The following is a 14,074-nucleotide window of genomic DNA, read 5'->3' as shown; positions in this document are numbered from 1 at the left end:
AAACTGCTATTTTATTTTTGAGTGATCCTGTTTTCTTTCCAGTATGTTCACTATGAAAATGAAACCTCTTCCCAACATTCTGCCCCTCTCTCAGTGCTTCCCTGTTAGTTCTGTAGCCTTAGTACGGATGTGATGAAGAGGAGCATCTCATTCTTCCCCACTTTAATATTATTTTTCTTTCATTTTTTTTAAAAATAATTTTTATTGATTTTACAACATAAACAAAAAACAAATAAACATAACACGACTTCCCCAAACCTCCCCTTCCCTGCATCCAAATTTTAAAATTTTTTAGCAATTCTTCATCCCATTTTTATATTTAATTCTCTTTTAAAAAATTCTATTTTATAAATTTCAATTTATAGCTGTAATTCTTTGTATCCAATCCCTTGACATCTTAACATTCCGAAATTTTATAACAATTTTTAAGATAGATTTTAAATTTTTTCCAGTCCTCCTCCACTGTCTCTTTCTTCTGGTCACGAATTCTGCCGGTCATCTCTGCCAATCCCATAAATTCAGTCACCTTGGTCTGCCATTCTTCCAGAGTAGGTAATTCTTTAGTCTTCCAATACTTCGCCAAAAGGATTCTTGCTGCTGTTGTTGCATACATAAAAAAGGTCCTATCTTTCTTTGGTACCAATTGGCCGACCATGCCCAGGAGAAAAGCCTCCGGTTTCTTTACAAATGTCCACTTAAGGATTTTCTTAATTTCATTATAGATCATTTCCCAGTAGGCCTTAATCTTTGGGCAGGTCCACCAAAGGTGGTAGAAGGTTCCTTCACATTCGTTACATTTCCAGCATTTATTATTGGGCAAATGGTATATCTTTGCAAGCTTGACTGGGGTCATGTACCACCTATAGATCATTTTCATTATGTTCTCTTTCAGGGCACTGCATGCCGTAAATTTAATACCTGTGGTCCATAACTGCTCCCAGTCAGCAAACATAATATCATAATATTATTTTTCTTTCATTCTAGTTATCTGTTGTCCAACAACAATAGTTCTCCACAGACATACAACATTGTGTCAGATTTGATGGCCTTCTAGCTTCTTATATGAAATTGTGCACTGTTGAGATATATCACCTAAACTATTTCTGCACTTGCAGGAATGAACTATTTACCATATTCCATTTGCTCCTATGCAAACCTCTATTTCCTTATGACAGATGAAAATCCCAATGGAGGCAAACCATCCCAAGTGGCATCACAAGCTACAAGCTTCCTCTAGGCTGGTGAGGATTGGAAGAGGAGAAGAGATCACATAATCACACCTACCTTCTTGCTCCAAATAAAGAACTTAAAAATAAATTGACTGAGTGCTGGTAAAAGAAGAAGAAAAAGTTAACACCTTTGTTGCATGCAATTATTGAAACCTGGTCTTTGCAGATATTTTGCTTAATAAGGAAGGTGAAAAAACATTCAGCTCTAAGAGCAAACAATCAATAAAGGAATTATGAAAGAAAGATTTTGTGTAAACATTTGAGTAAAGTCAAGAGAGTTTTGATTCACATTTAAAGGCAAGCCTACATAATTTGTACCGTCCTAAAACAATTTGTACTTTCCAAAACAATACTCAAATCAAAACAGACCTATCCTTTAAAATGTGCAGTTATCTGAATTTTGCCATACACTTGCAAATACCAATGTGCAGCAGGTTCTCCAGGTGGGTAATGTGTTCAAATATATAGAGATAAAGATAAAGTGTGCATGAAAACACATGCATTCATGAAAATAACATACAAAAGTGCATTACCTTAAATGTATTTATTTGTTACATGGAAGATGGAGCAAGCTTGTTTTCTCCTGCTCTGAAAGCTATGACCCAAACCAATGGATTCAAATTATGAGAAAATAATAATCCAGGATTCCATTTCTGGAGGCAAATTCCTGGAAAATCAGGACATTTGGCAGCCCTAGACTAGATGTCCCTCAGGTTCCTTTTCAATTCTACAAGTATATGACTCTATGATCGCCCACAAACAAATCTGGGAAATGGTTAATGAAAACTGGACATGGTCTAACCAGCTTTCTGCAAGCTAATCAGGATAAATCCTCAATATACGGTACACTGGGCAACAATTTTTTACTTTTTGAATGTTGTCTAGATTTCTACAACTGATTTAGGGTATTTTTGCACTGCTGAATCAGGAAATGGCATCCGTTTCTCTCCATCAGGTCAGGTTTACTGTAAACTGAATGGTGGGCATTGATAAAGGTAAGTACACGTAAATTGCATGTTGCTTCACCATTTTTCAAACTTCAGGGCTTGAACTTCCGTTCCTTGGAACTCCTGGAATGCTCAGCGGCAGGGAGGTCTCTCTTCAGAATCCAACAGTAGTCAGCCGTCATGACTGCGTCCCAGCGACCCTGATACCTGGTCTCCATCTCTTTCATGTCCTGATGGAATCTCTCCCCCTGCTCGTCACTCACTGAACCCAGGTTCTCAGGAAACCGGTCCATATGTGAAAATAGGTAGTGCATCTTGACACTCATGTTGCAGCCCAGGTTTCTGAAAGCAGTCAGCATGTTGTTGACAAGTTCTGCGTAGTTTCTGGCCTTATTGTTGCCAAGAAAGCTCTTCACTACCAGAACAAATGCCTTCCACACTTCCAGTTCCACTTCGTTCATTGAGTTTCCGAACTCTGGATCTCTGATGAGCTGACGGATCTGAGGACTGTCAAAGATGCCAGCTTTCAACTTCTCCATGGTCAATCCTGGAAAAGCCTGGCATAAGTAAGTGAAGCAGTCACCATCCTTGTCCAGAGCCTTGATTAAGCCGAGCTTGATGTGCAGTGGTGGGAAGTGTATTCTGTCTCTGTCCACCAGAGGGTCGTTGATGACGTTCCTTTTTTTGCAAGGCACCAATTCCTCCTACACAGGCCAGTCCTTCTTCGGGTAATGCTGAGCATGGTCCCTACTATCCCACATGCACAGAAAACATGGGTACTTGGTGAAGCCAGACTGTTGCCCCAACAAAAAGTTCACCATCTTCAGGTCAACACAAATAAACCACTTATGCTGATCATAACCAATTTTCTCCAGCACATACTTCACTGCTTCATAGTTCTCCTTCAGTGTACTCGAGTGAGCCAGGGGTATAGAGGCAAACTGGTTGCCGTTGTGTAGCAGAACACATTTCAGTGATCGCTTGCTGCTGTCAGTGAACAGTCTCCAATCTTTGGGTTCGTACTGTGGCACTCCAAGCTTGAGCAGAAGCTGCGCAATATCTGCACAGTACACCAAGTCCTTCTCTTCCGAGAAAAAATGGAGATACTCTTGATGCCTGTTGCGGAAGAAGCTGACGTGAGCGCTGTCAGAGAGGAGGTTTTTTTCCTTCAATCTGGATGCCAACAGTTCGGCAGAGTCCTTTGACAAGCTGAGGTCGCGAACTAGATCATTCAACTCCTTTTAGGATAATGGATGTGGAGCATCATCTTCAAGAACCACTTCTTCTTCTTCATGTCCTTCAACACTGGAGGCATCTTCGTCACTAATGTCAGGAAGTTCTCCGAAGATAGGCACTGGAATTTCATCACAATGAGCTACAGGACGACGTGCTGATTGAAGATCAGGATACTTTGTGGGGCGGCTGCCCCATTAACTTAGTTTTGATCCCCCAACTTTATGCTTTGCCTCACCAATTTATGGAAGATTTCGAGGTTTTATGACTTCAAACTGATCCCTTTTCGACATAATCACCCAGAACTATCGGACCTGAATACTTCTTGTCATTAAAATAATCATTTCCAATCAAAACAATTATTTGACATGGTATTTTACCCCCACGAACTTCTTCTAAAATGCTCCACACAACCGTACATGTGAACAAAAACATAAAAAAAATGTGGCCATAGCTCAAAAACTTGACCTGATTGAGCAAAACCAATGTGATTTTTGGATTCAGTGCATCAGATTCGTCCTAAATCAACTGAAAAAACACAGACAACAAATTTGTTGTTGCCCAATGTATAATCCAGAGGAGCCCCATATCTAGTCAGAAACACCCCAAAGGCAACACAGGACAGATATATGGCAACACTCTTCTTGGGCAAGGTGTTTGAGCAAGTGGTTGTCTTAACAGTGCTAGATACTCTTGGATGAACCTGATTTTCCAGATCTACTAGGCTTGGTTTTGGCACGGAAACTCTTGCTTCCAGGAGAGAAAGTGCAACCCTGTTGATTTTCTCCTGCTTAATCCTCACTGACCTGGCCCTTATAAACATGTCTGGAAATGTGAAACAGCTACTGCCACGTCTTAATTTACAATGGCCAGAGCAGAAGCATTACCTCCAAGTCTACCACTCCATTGCCTTCCCACAAGACAATAAATGTACCACTTCCTGAAAAACATCCTACCTTTTCATGATGTAAGGCTCTATGTTCCCCCTCTGATGTTACAATGTGTCAAGAGTTAATGTGAATTATAACACAAATTCACTGCACATCGAGGGGAAAGGTAGCTTCCCTTTGGTTCGACATGACAGATTTGCAGGCTTCATTAAAGAAAATAAAGTTTCTAGACCTGTTTCCAGAGGAAGCTCTGGTTCTATAAATCAGTGTATTCCTGCATTGTGTGTTTTGCTCCCAGATGGACAGGAATAACAATGCCAGCAGAACTGTATGAACTGCCTTTATTCATCTTAATGGCATATTCACTTCAAAGCCAAGTGCAAGCTACTTAAATGCTAACACAGTAAGTTTGCCTCCCACAAATTTCCCACCTCCAGATACAAAAATAAATAGGATGTATGCTGAGTGCAACTAGCTTCTAACAGGAGCAAGTCTTCATTGCACTGAAGTGTAACTTCAAAATGTAAATAAAAGGAATAGGATATATGAAACTGATAGACTAACATTGGGGTACCAGCTGCTTTTTTTATTTGAGTGTCTCCCAAACTTTAAATAACCAATTTCCACCCCCCCCACTAGAATCATGCATCAGGAGTACAAACAAAATGAAAGAAAATAAAAGTAAAAAAAGATCCATGGGCAATACAGAGATAAACACTTGCACTAGTACAAGGATTAATGCTAACACAATGGGATTTCCTCACACCCTGTGCATGAGCCCTACGCAATCCCAAAATCTGGTCTGGATGGATGGGCAGAACCACGGAACAGGTTTAGGGGCAACCATGTGTAGGAAAGGGGGGGGGATATCCTGTTGCACAAGGAAAAACCCATAGGCTAATGGATCATTCCCCTCACTATGTGCAACTCCATATACAGGCAACTCCCCATTTACACAGGGATTATGTTCTGAGGTACTGCAAAATGGCTTGGGTTTGTCATCACTTGATGATTTGATTGTCATCATCAAGATGATGATGTGGTGTGTTTAGGTGCCATCTCTTAAAAAAGGCTTAAAAAACTGTCACGGAATTCTACTCAATATCGATCCGCAGCAGATTTCAACGTATAGTTAGCAGAGTAAAAACTTAAATACATTTCAGGATTCCCCAAAAACAGACCAGAGGCAATTAATATTTCATCCAGCAAAGCTTTACTGCTACTGAAGGCAAATGAGCATAATGGTCACAAATCCAATACATTCAGCATTGGCGTTGTCCATAAGAAATCCAGTTGCAGCACACTTAACTTAAACTTACAATACCTCATACTAAGTCTAAAACCTTAACACTAAGCATACTGTGTACAGAACACCACACTAGAAGGAAAAGAGAAAGGAAAGAGAAACCCGGGCTCCTTCTGGCCTTACTTTTACAGTCAGCATGACCTTGACAGAAAGAGATAAGAGAACCAGTTTAAGCCAGCTGTACTCAGCTTCTCCGAAGGAATAACCCAAACATCAGGAACCTTCTGCTTGTTTCTTTCACACAGAGAAGCTTCCAGAACCCTCTTGAATTAATTAGAATAGGAAAGATCTCTATACATCAGATCAATACTTTCTGTACTAAAAATGCAAGCTGACAAAAACTCCTCAGAGAAAAATATCAAAAAACCTCCTAAGAAAAGATCTCAAAAAAGTTGTGCAGAAACTCCAAAAACTTTGCCAAACTCTACCACAATCTCTCCCTCCAAATCTCCTTTCTCAAACTCCAACTTGCCAGATGCCTCAACAGTCAGTGCAAAGGCTCCTGGCATTGCTAGGTGCTGTTTACACACTTAAAAAAAAAAAACCTTCCCATGCTCTTTTAGGGCCATTTTTGTCATTTTTGAAGTCATGGAGATGCCCGAGTGTGCAGTCGTGCATGCCTTGAATGTGTGTGAATGTGGAGTTGCCTTCATCTACTATTCCACTGCCCTAGACATTAGTGCAGGCTGCCTCAAAGAATCCCAATTTATATTTGCCGCTTCTCTTAGGCCCTGGGCCTGTACCATCATTTCCCTGGGATGTTTTTGAGGTAATGAAAAACAGGGAAACATACTGGGCTGAGGTTTTGGTACGATCTGAGCATGCTTGACAACTGGGGTGAAATACAATACAGAGGTTAAACTTAATCCAACAATAAAAATCTAACAGACCACAAGGAATTTCCTTTGTTTATAGACTGCTAGTATGCATGCTCTCACTGTTTGCAATTCGGACCAATTACAGGGAGACAGCATGTGCATATCAATGAGCTTTGTAAAAGAGAGAGAAACAAAAAGATCTGATTGGGTAACTGAATTTGTAATTTCTGTAATGAATATCAAAACTGTTGGATCTTTTGTTCATGGTCCAGTCTTTGCAGAGCAATCCCACTGGCTCAAAACTTCTGTGCAGAAATAAACTTGGACTCCTTTTTCACAAACCCCGCCTCATGTGATGCCTGGTCTACTCGTGAGAAAGGGACCAGCTTTTCCTGCAACATTTTGTCGCAAGTTAGAAGTGAATGCTGCTGGGCTGCAGAGGGCAACATACTTTCCATTTGAAGCAGCAGCAAAGTCCCCTACATGGAGTTCTGAGAATCACAAAAGTCACCAATGACGCCTTCTGCCATTGCCAGGGAATGAACGGTCTCATGAAAGTGGAGGGAGACGTCATCACGGCCAGGCCAGCCTTAGTCTAATACTCCAGCAAGTCCACTTGCAAATCCATCCATTGTATGCCAAGCTCTTAGCACCACCACTCACCAAATAAACAGCTGGAAAGTGCTTTATGAAGACGCGGGTGGCACTGTGGGTTAAACCACAGAGCCTAGGACTTGCCGATCAGAAGGTCGGCGGTTTGAATCCCCACGACGGAGTGAGCTCCCATTGCTCGGTCCCTCCTCTTGCCAACCTAGCAGTTCAAAAGCACGTCAAAGTGCAAGTAGATAAATAGGTACCGCTGCGGCGGGAAGGTAAACGGCATTTCCGTGTGCTGCTCTGGTTTGCCAGAAGCAGCTTAGTCATGCTGGGCACATGACCCAGAAGCTGTACGCCGGCTCCCTCGGCCAATAAAGCGAGATGAGCGCCACTACCCCAGAGTCGGCCACGACTGGACCTAATGGTCAGGGGTCCCTTTACCCTTTATCCTATCCTGCAATACAACCTTTGGCAACCTGGTGCCCTCCATACGTCATGGACTACAACTCCCATCATCCTCAGTCAACACAGCTTACTGGGGTTGACAGGAATTGTACTTTGGGAGGGCACCAGGTTAACAAAGGCAACTATACTATATCAACACATGCAAATCCACAGCAGTCACACAGTTTATTAAAAAAAATGTGACTGCCGTCGATCAGCCCAGTTATTTTTCCCCCAATATTGCAAAGGCAATACGAAATTAATGTTGCTGGATGCAGAAATAAGAATAATTACTTTTAATCAGGCTACGCTGTTTGACATTTCAAGTTAGTATGTCAAGTCACTTGAAATGGCTTCCAAAATTGATCACACTATTAGTAGGTAGATTAATTTTTGGGAGACCAGGGTAAGTCTGATACTAAAGTCTGTTGTTTAGTTTTACAGACATAAAGACTCTTCACCTTATATATTCCATAGATCCACAGAGGGCAACTGGCAACTCAGTCAGCCAATTTCAGCCCCAAGGTCTAGTATTTTGCCCCAGTGACTATTCAATAAACTTCCTGTTTTTATCGTCTGCCTTAAACAGGATAGATTGAGATTGTATGTATGGGGGGAGGGTGTCAAGTACTTGAGATGCCGCAACGCACAGGTTGTGGGGCTTGGCGATTCATGAATTGTGTATGTCTGGCCTACAGTGATATGGCTAGATCAAGTGGATAGCTCAACGTCTTCGATTTGCACTTGCTCGACCTCTCTGGATGTTTACACAGAAATAGCTGAAGGAAAGAAAAGGAACATTGAAAGCTGAAAATGTGAGAACCCTGAGCCTGCACTATCAAGAATTGGGGGGATATGCAAGCCTTTTGTGCAGTTTGTACTCAAAACCCATCTATTAATGGGAGGGATATATGAAAGATCCAATTCCAAAATGTTATTACTACTACATACTCCCAGACATTTCTCCAATGAAATTAAGGACATCTTACCATAACTTCCAACATTTCTCCAATGTCAATGGGGACATCCTAAGGAAAAGCAGGACATTTTGGGATCAACAACGGCTTCTCTAACTCAGAACAGCCCTGGAAAATAGGGGCACTTGGGAGGTCTGCTACTATTGTATAGAGGCATGGATATCGGTACTCATGTTCTTTGTTGCAGGCTGTCTCCTGCTTCCTTGCAGCTACTGAGTGCAGGGCACATAGTCTTGCTACCCTGAAAAGATCAACTTAGCCCAGTGTGGCTAGATGTTCTTCAGCCATGCAGGACTACAGCTTGGCTTGGGCCAATGTAATGGAAACTTTCCTAGCACTGCATCAGCTCTGTGAGATTCCATCTCAGGCTTGGTCACTTGATTCATCCTTATGCTTATGAGAGGGCAGAGCTACTCATCATGGCCTGGGGAACAATAGAGCCATGGGGTGCGAAAGGGGAGCAACACTTGACTTTTTGTTGATCTGTTGACCAACTTCTTCTCTCCAGTGGCAAGCAAAAGCCCAAAGATCTGAGACAGACAGACAGATAGAAATAAAGAATATACTGGTCACTGTCAAAATACCGTATTTTTCGCTCTATAGGATGCACTTTTTCCCCTCCAAAAATTAAGGGGAAATGTGTGTGCATCCTATGGAGTGAATGCAGGCTCCTTGGCTTCAGTGATAGCAACGCAAAGCCTCCAAAGCGCAGAGGGAGCGCTCCCTCCGCGCTCCGGAGGCTTCGCGTTGCTTTTGCTGAAGCCTGGAGAGCAAGTTCCAGGCTTCGGGGAAAGCAGCCTGAAGCCTTCAGAGTGCAGCGTGAGTTCCTGCTGCACTCCGGAGGCTTCAGGTTCCTTTTGCTGAAGCCGGGAGAGCAAGACTCTCCTGGCTTCAGCAGAGAGGGAGAGCTGCGCAGCGCCCCTTCAGCAAAGCGGGAGGAGAAATGGAAGGGGCTCCATTTCTCCTGCCGCTTCACTGAAGGGGCACTGAGCAGAGAGGGGGAGATTTTTTTCCCTTGTTCTCCCCCTCTAAAACAAGGTGCGTCCTATAGAGCGAAAAATATGGTAGTCATCTAAGCAGTTTGCAAGTAAAAAAAAATCCAGGGTGTGGGTTTTTTCTGCCAGAACTCACTAGAACTCAGTTCTGGCACCTCTTAGGTGGACACCATTGTCATTCTAAGAGAATGAGGAGGCATTCAAGGTGAGTTCCAGCACCTCTTTTTCTAGAAAAATAGCACTGATAAAAACAACTGTGCAAACATCAAAATGCAAATATCCATAATTAAAATGTGCACTAAAACAATCCAATTAATACATAAAAAAATAAACAAGAAGGCTCAAGTTGAGAGGTGGAGGAAATGCCTATGGAAATAGGTGCATCTTCAAAACCAGATGGAATGGCAATGCAGATGGGTCGTGCCTTTTTTCCCCAGCAGAGAATACGTTTCATAATACTGGTTACACCCGTGCCAAAGTCTGCTTCCATATCATCACAAGAGGATAATCACTTGGTGGTAGCAAGATTAACTGGACTCCATTTGTGGGTCTTAATGCCCTTACCAGGCAACGGAGAAGGAAATCTAAAGCAGAAACTGCACTGCTAAATGGTGAGTCAATGGTCAGTGCTTCCTGCATTCTCCTTCCCACAGAGGGTCCCAGAAAGCCATGTTCTTGGCCCAGAGATGGAAAGAAGATAAAGTCCCTACCAGAGAAGAATGGCAGATCAAACTGGTGGATTATGCCGAAATGGCAAAAATGACCGTAAGAATCAGAAATCAGGAATACCAACATTTTAATAAGGAATGGAGACAATTGATAACTTATCTTTAAAACCATTGCAAACGGTTAAACTTGTTAGTAGGTTTGGAAGAACACTTCTAGTTTTGTGGTAAATTATGGGCATAATGGAGATGTAAAAGATTTGGATTATCATAAAAGATGCAGGAGGAAATGATTAGCAATAGGACCCACAAAGGGGAGGAGGGAAGTTCAGGAGATTCTCTGGAATCTATGTTGTATGTTGGATATGTGAGTGTAAAATTTTAATCTGAAAACCAAATAAATAAATTTATATAAAAAGCAACAATAGAAAGCCAACCTCAGAACTACCCCAAGACTCCAGTCTTGAATGTGAGTCACAGTCACCCTATGGTAACTCACCAGCTTGTTAAAGCCATCGTTGCACATGTTCCCCTGAAGTTGTAGCATTTGTTCTTTCCATTTACAACAGAACATTTCATTCAAATGGTGTTTCGTTTCCTTACTGAAGTGGCATGAGAGCTAACCACCGTAATTTAAAACTATTATTAGAAAGCTTAAGTTCCAAGTTAATAAAAGCCTTTATATAAAGTTAATAATGGGTTTCAGGCCTATAAACCTTAGAGGGTAACATTAAAATTAGCTGGCAAGGGAAACTTGGTAGATGGAAGTGTAAATACTGGCTGTGAACAAAGGTGCTAATTCTTCTACCTACTCTATTGTTCCCCACCATTTTCTTCCCATACCACTGACATTATCTTGGTATCGGCACTGAGCAAGCAGAATAGAGAGTAGCTTTATTCATGGCTGTATACAGCTAGGGGCAGGAGAGACATTCAGATCAGTTCAGATTTAAATGCAAACTTTCTCCCCAAGATGATACATAAACTGAAACGAGCCTTCAGAGAATTTGCACTCCTCTGAATTTTGTGGTGCAGGTCTCCAATGGAAAAATGTGGGAAAGGTTGCATGAGAATACATATATACATGAAAGCAACATACACAAATGTATTATATTGGGGGGGAGTGCATTGCAAAAATGTGCATGTTAGGCAAAATGTTAGGCTTAAAAGCTAATGCACAGTCATGAAGATTTTTGCAAACTGATGCAGAAATGCAGTGAAAGGAATTTAAGATTGGAAAAATGAGAAACTGAAAGGAACAGCTCTATCCATCCCTTTCTACAGCCTACCTCTCACACCTTTGCACTTGCTGAATCTCCACAGATATTACTGTACCACTTTTGATGGGGCCCAAGGTCTTAGGTCACTTCAACAGCACATGTGGCAAGTTAATAATTAAATTAGAGGCTGAGCTGAAGATGGGGAGAACTGCTTCAATTCTCTAGTCAGGGAGAAATTACTAACTGGTTAAACTAGTGATGACAACCCATCTATTGCAGAAGTGGAGGACCTGTTAGGATGGCCACTCCCTGCAGACTGATGGATCCATGTTGGTTTCCTTGGTGATAGGGTGGCTCAGACAGATGACATAACTGTTGCCAAGCACCATCTCATAATTGCTGTCAAGTGGTAGAGCTCAACTGACCAAACAACAACAACAACAACAACAACAATAATTTATTTGTACCCCACCCATCTGGCTGGGTTTCCCCAGCCACTCTGGGCAGCTTCCAACAAAGATTAAAAATACATTAAATTGCCATACATTTAAAACTTCCCTGAACAGGGCTGCCTTCAGTTGTCTTCTAAATGTCAGGTAGTTGTTTATCTGATGGGAGGGCATTCCACAGGGTGGGTGCCACTACCGAGGAGGACCTGTAGCTTTGGTTTTTGCAGTGAGGGAACCGCCAGAAGGCCCTCAGCGCTGGACCTCAGTGTCTGGGCAGAACCATGGGGGTGGAGACGCTCCTTCAGGTATACTGGGCTGAGGCTGTTTAGGGCTTTAAAGGTCAACACCAACACTTTGAATAGTGCTCGGAAACAGACTGGGAGCCAATGTAGGTCTTTCAAGACCGGTGTTATGTGGCCTCGGCAGCTGCCCCAGTCACCAGTCTAGCTGCCGCATTCTGGATTAATTACAGTTTCCGGGTCACCTTCAAAGGTAGCACCACATAGAGCGCATTGCAGCAGTCCAGGCAGGAGATAACTAGAGCATGCACCACTCTGGTGAGACAGTCCAATGGATCTCAAACCGTTGGTGAGTTAAGGACTTCTCCTGCATGCAATAACAGGCTCTGGTGGACTGAGTGGACGAGACCAATAGCAGGTCCAACAGTCCATAAGGTGGTTTTTGCACACCGTGCGAAACAATGAGCAGATGGAGCTCATCCCTCAGGGAAGGTAGTCCATCTAGGAGAAGGAAAACTCAGATCCTAAACATCCACTGTCTTGGGAGAAGAAAAGGCTAAGGAGTAAACCCTACGCAAATCCACAGTGGAGTCCCTAAGATGGTTGGATGGTACCTTGTACGCCTACTTCCAGCATCTCCTGCAGCCAAGTTGGTGCCAAATGTATTGCTCAGTGCTTTTTTCTAGAAAAATAGGTGCTGGTACTCACCTTTAAGCTCTTACAGTAAGTACCACATTTTTAAATCCAAAAAAAGGGGGTGTTGGTACTGTGTGCCATTGAGTACCTCCTGAGGGTGACTGACTCTGTTTCTCTTTGGTCCACATCAGCAAAACCCTGATACACAGTATTATTTGCCCCATATTGCAGATTATTATCCTACACAAGACAGACACATAAACATGAACTGCTTAAAGTCACTGAAGGATGCAAATGAGTCTTAGACTCTTATTGCCCCATCCCCACTCATGCATAGATTCTTGACTCTGAATGTGCAAATTGCAATGACATAAGCTACAATCTCTCCGCTGCCCCCCCCCAAAGCAATGGTAAAGGAGACCCCTGACCATTAGGTCTAGTCATGATCGACTCTGGGGTAGCGACACTCATCTTGCTTTATTGGCCGTGGGAGCCAGCGTACAGCTTCCGGGTCATGTGGCCAGCATGACTAAGCCGCTTCTGGCGAACCAGAGCAGCGCACAGAAACACCGTTTACCTTCCCGCCAGAGCGGTACCTATTTATCTACTTGCACTTTGACATGATTTCGAACTTCTAGGTTGGCAGGACCAAGCAACGGGAGCTCACCCAGTCGCGGGGATTCGAACCGCCAACCTTCTGATCGGCAAGTCCTAGGCTCTGTGGTTTAACCCACAGTGCCACCTGAATCCCTAAAACAATGGTAGGCTCATTTGATTAAGGCCTTCTTAGATGGGCATTTACTTGTGTTTGCCTAAGTTGAAGAGCTCTATAGATGTGGTGCAAATATAACCCCAAAGCTCAATTCCGTGCTCTCTCTTGCTCTCTCTGTCTCACACATATGTGCAACATGTCTATTGGGGCCATGCATAAAGCAGCTCAAAGTGAGATCAGAACCTTGTCTTAAGAAAAAGAAACTCCAGAGAAGGAATGTTGGTAGAAAATCTGTACAGAATTTAGATGAGCTACATTGGTATACTTATGTAAGTTTTAATATGTTCCTTAATAATAAAATTCATTTATATCTTAGACATTGGGTTATTGGTCTTTCGGCTTCTCCCAGAAAGTAATTGAACACCTGTCTAGGGACAATGGGAATTGAGGTGTTCTGATTAGTTTTCTCTAACGATAAATTACTTATCATCTTATTCCATTTTTTACCCCTTCCTTACAGCTTTCAGAACCTCTCCCGCCATCATGTTGTATAATAAAAATAAATAAAAGAACACCCAGTTTCTTGTTTGCTCAGCCTCACAAATCATTTAGCATTCTGTAATACCATGGAAATGGCTGCTATGACCCATTTCTGATAGCAGGAAATAAAGAGCTTGAAAAATGCCTTCCTTTAATAATTTCTTTGCTGGAAAGGAC

At 42.4% G+C, this 14,074-nt stretch overlaps 1 long non-coding RNA gene across 1 annotated transcript in view; it reads right to left on the bottom strand.

Moving 5' to 3' along the window:
* The window catches only part of LOC309349721, a 43,701-nt gene extending 32,079 nt beyond the window's left edge, over window positions 1-11,622 (bottom strand). Inside the window, exon 1 of the long non-coding RNA XR_014160133.1 lies at window positions 11,391-11,622. This is a non-coding gene — a long non-coding RNA (uncharacterized lncRNA). The remainder of the gene's footprint in view (window positions 1-11,390) is intronic.
* Between the last annotated feature and the right edge of the window lie 2,452 nt (window positions 11,623-14,074).

The sequence above is a fragment of the Podarcis erhardii genome, assembly GCF_964252035.2.
Source record: "Podarcis erhardii genome assembly, chromosome: 9".
Lineage (NCBI taxonomy): Eukaryota > Metazoa > Chordata > Lepidosauria > Squamata > Lacertidae > Podarcis > Podarcis erhardii.
This window is presented reverse-complemented; position numbering and strand designations above follow the sequence as displayed.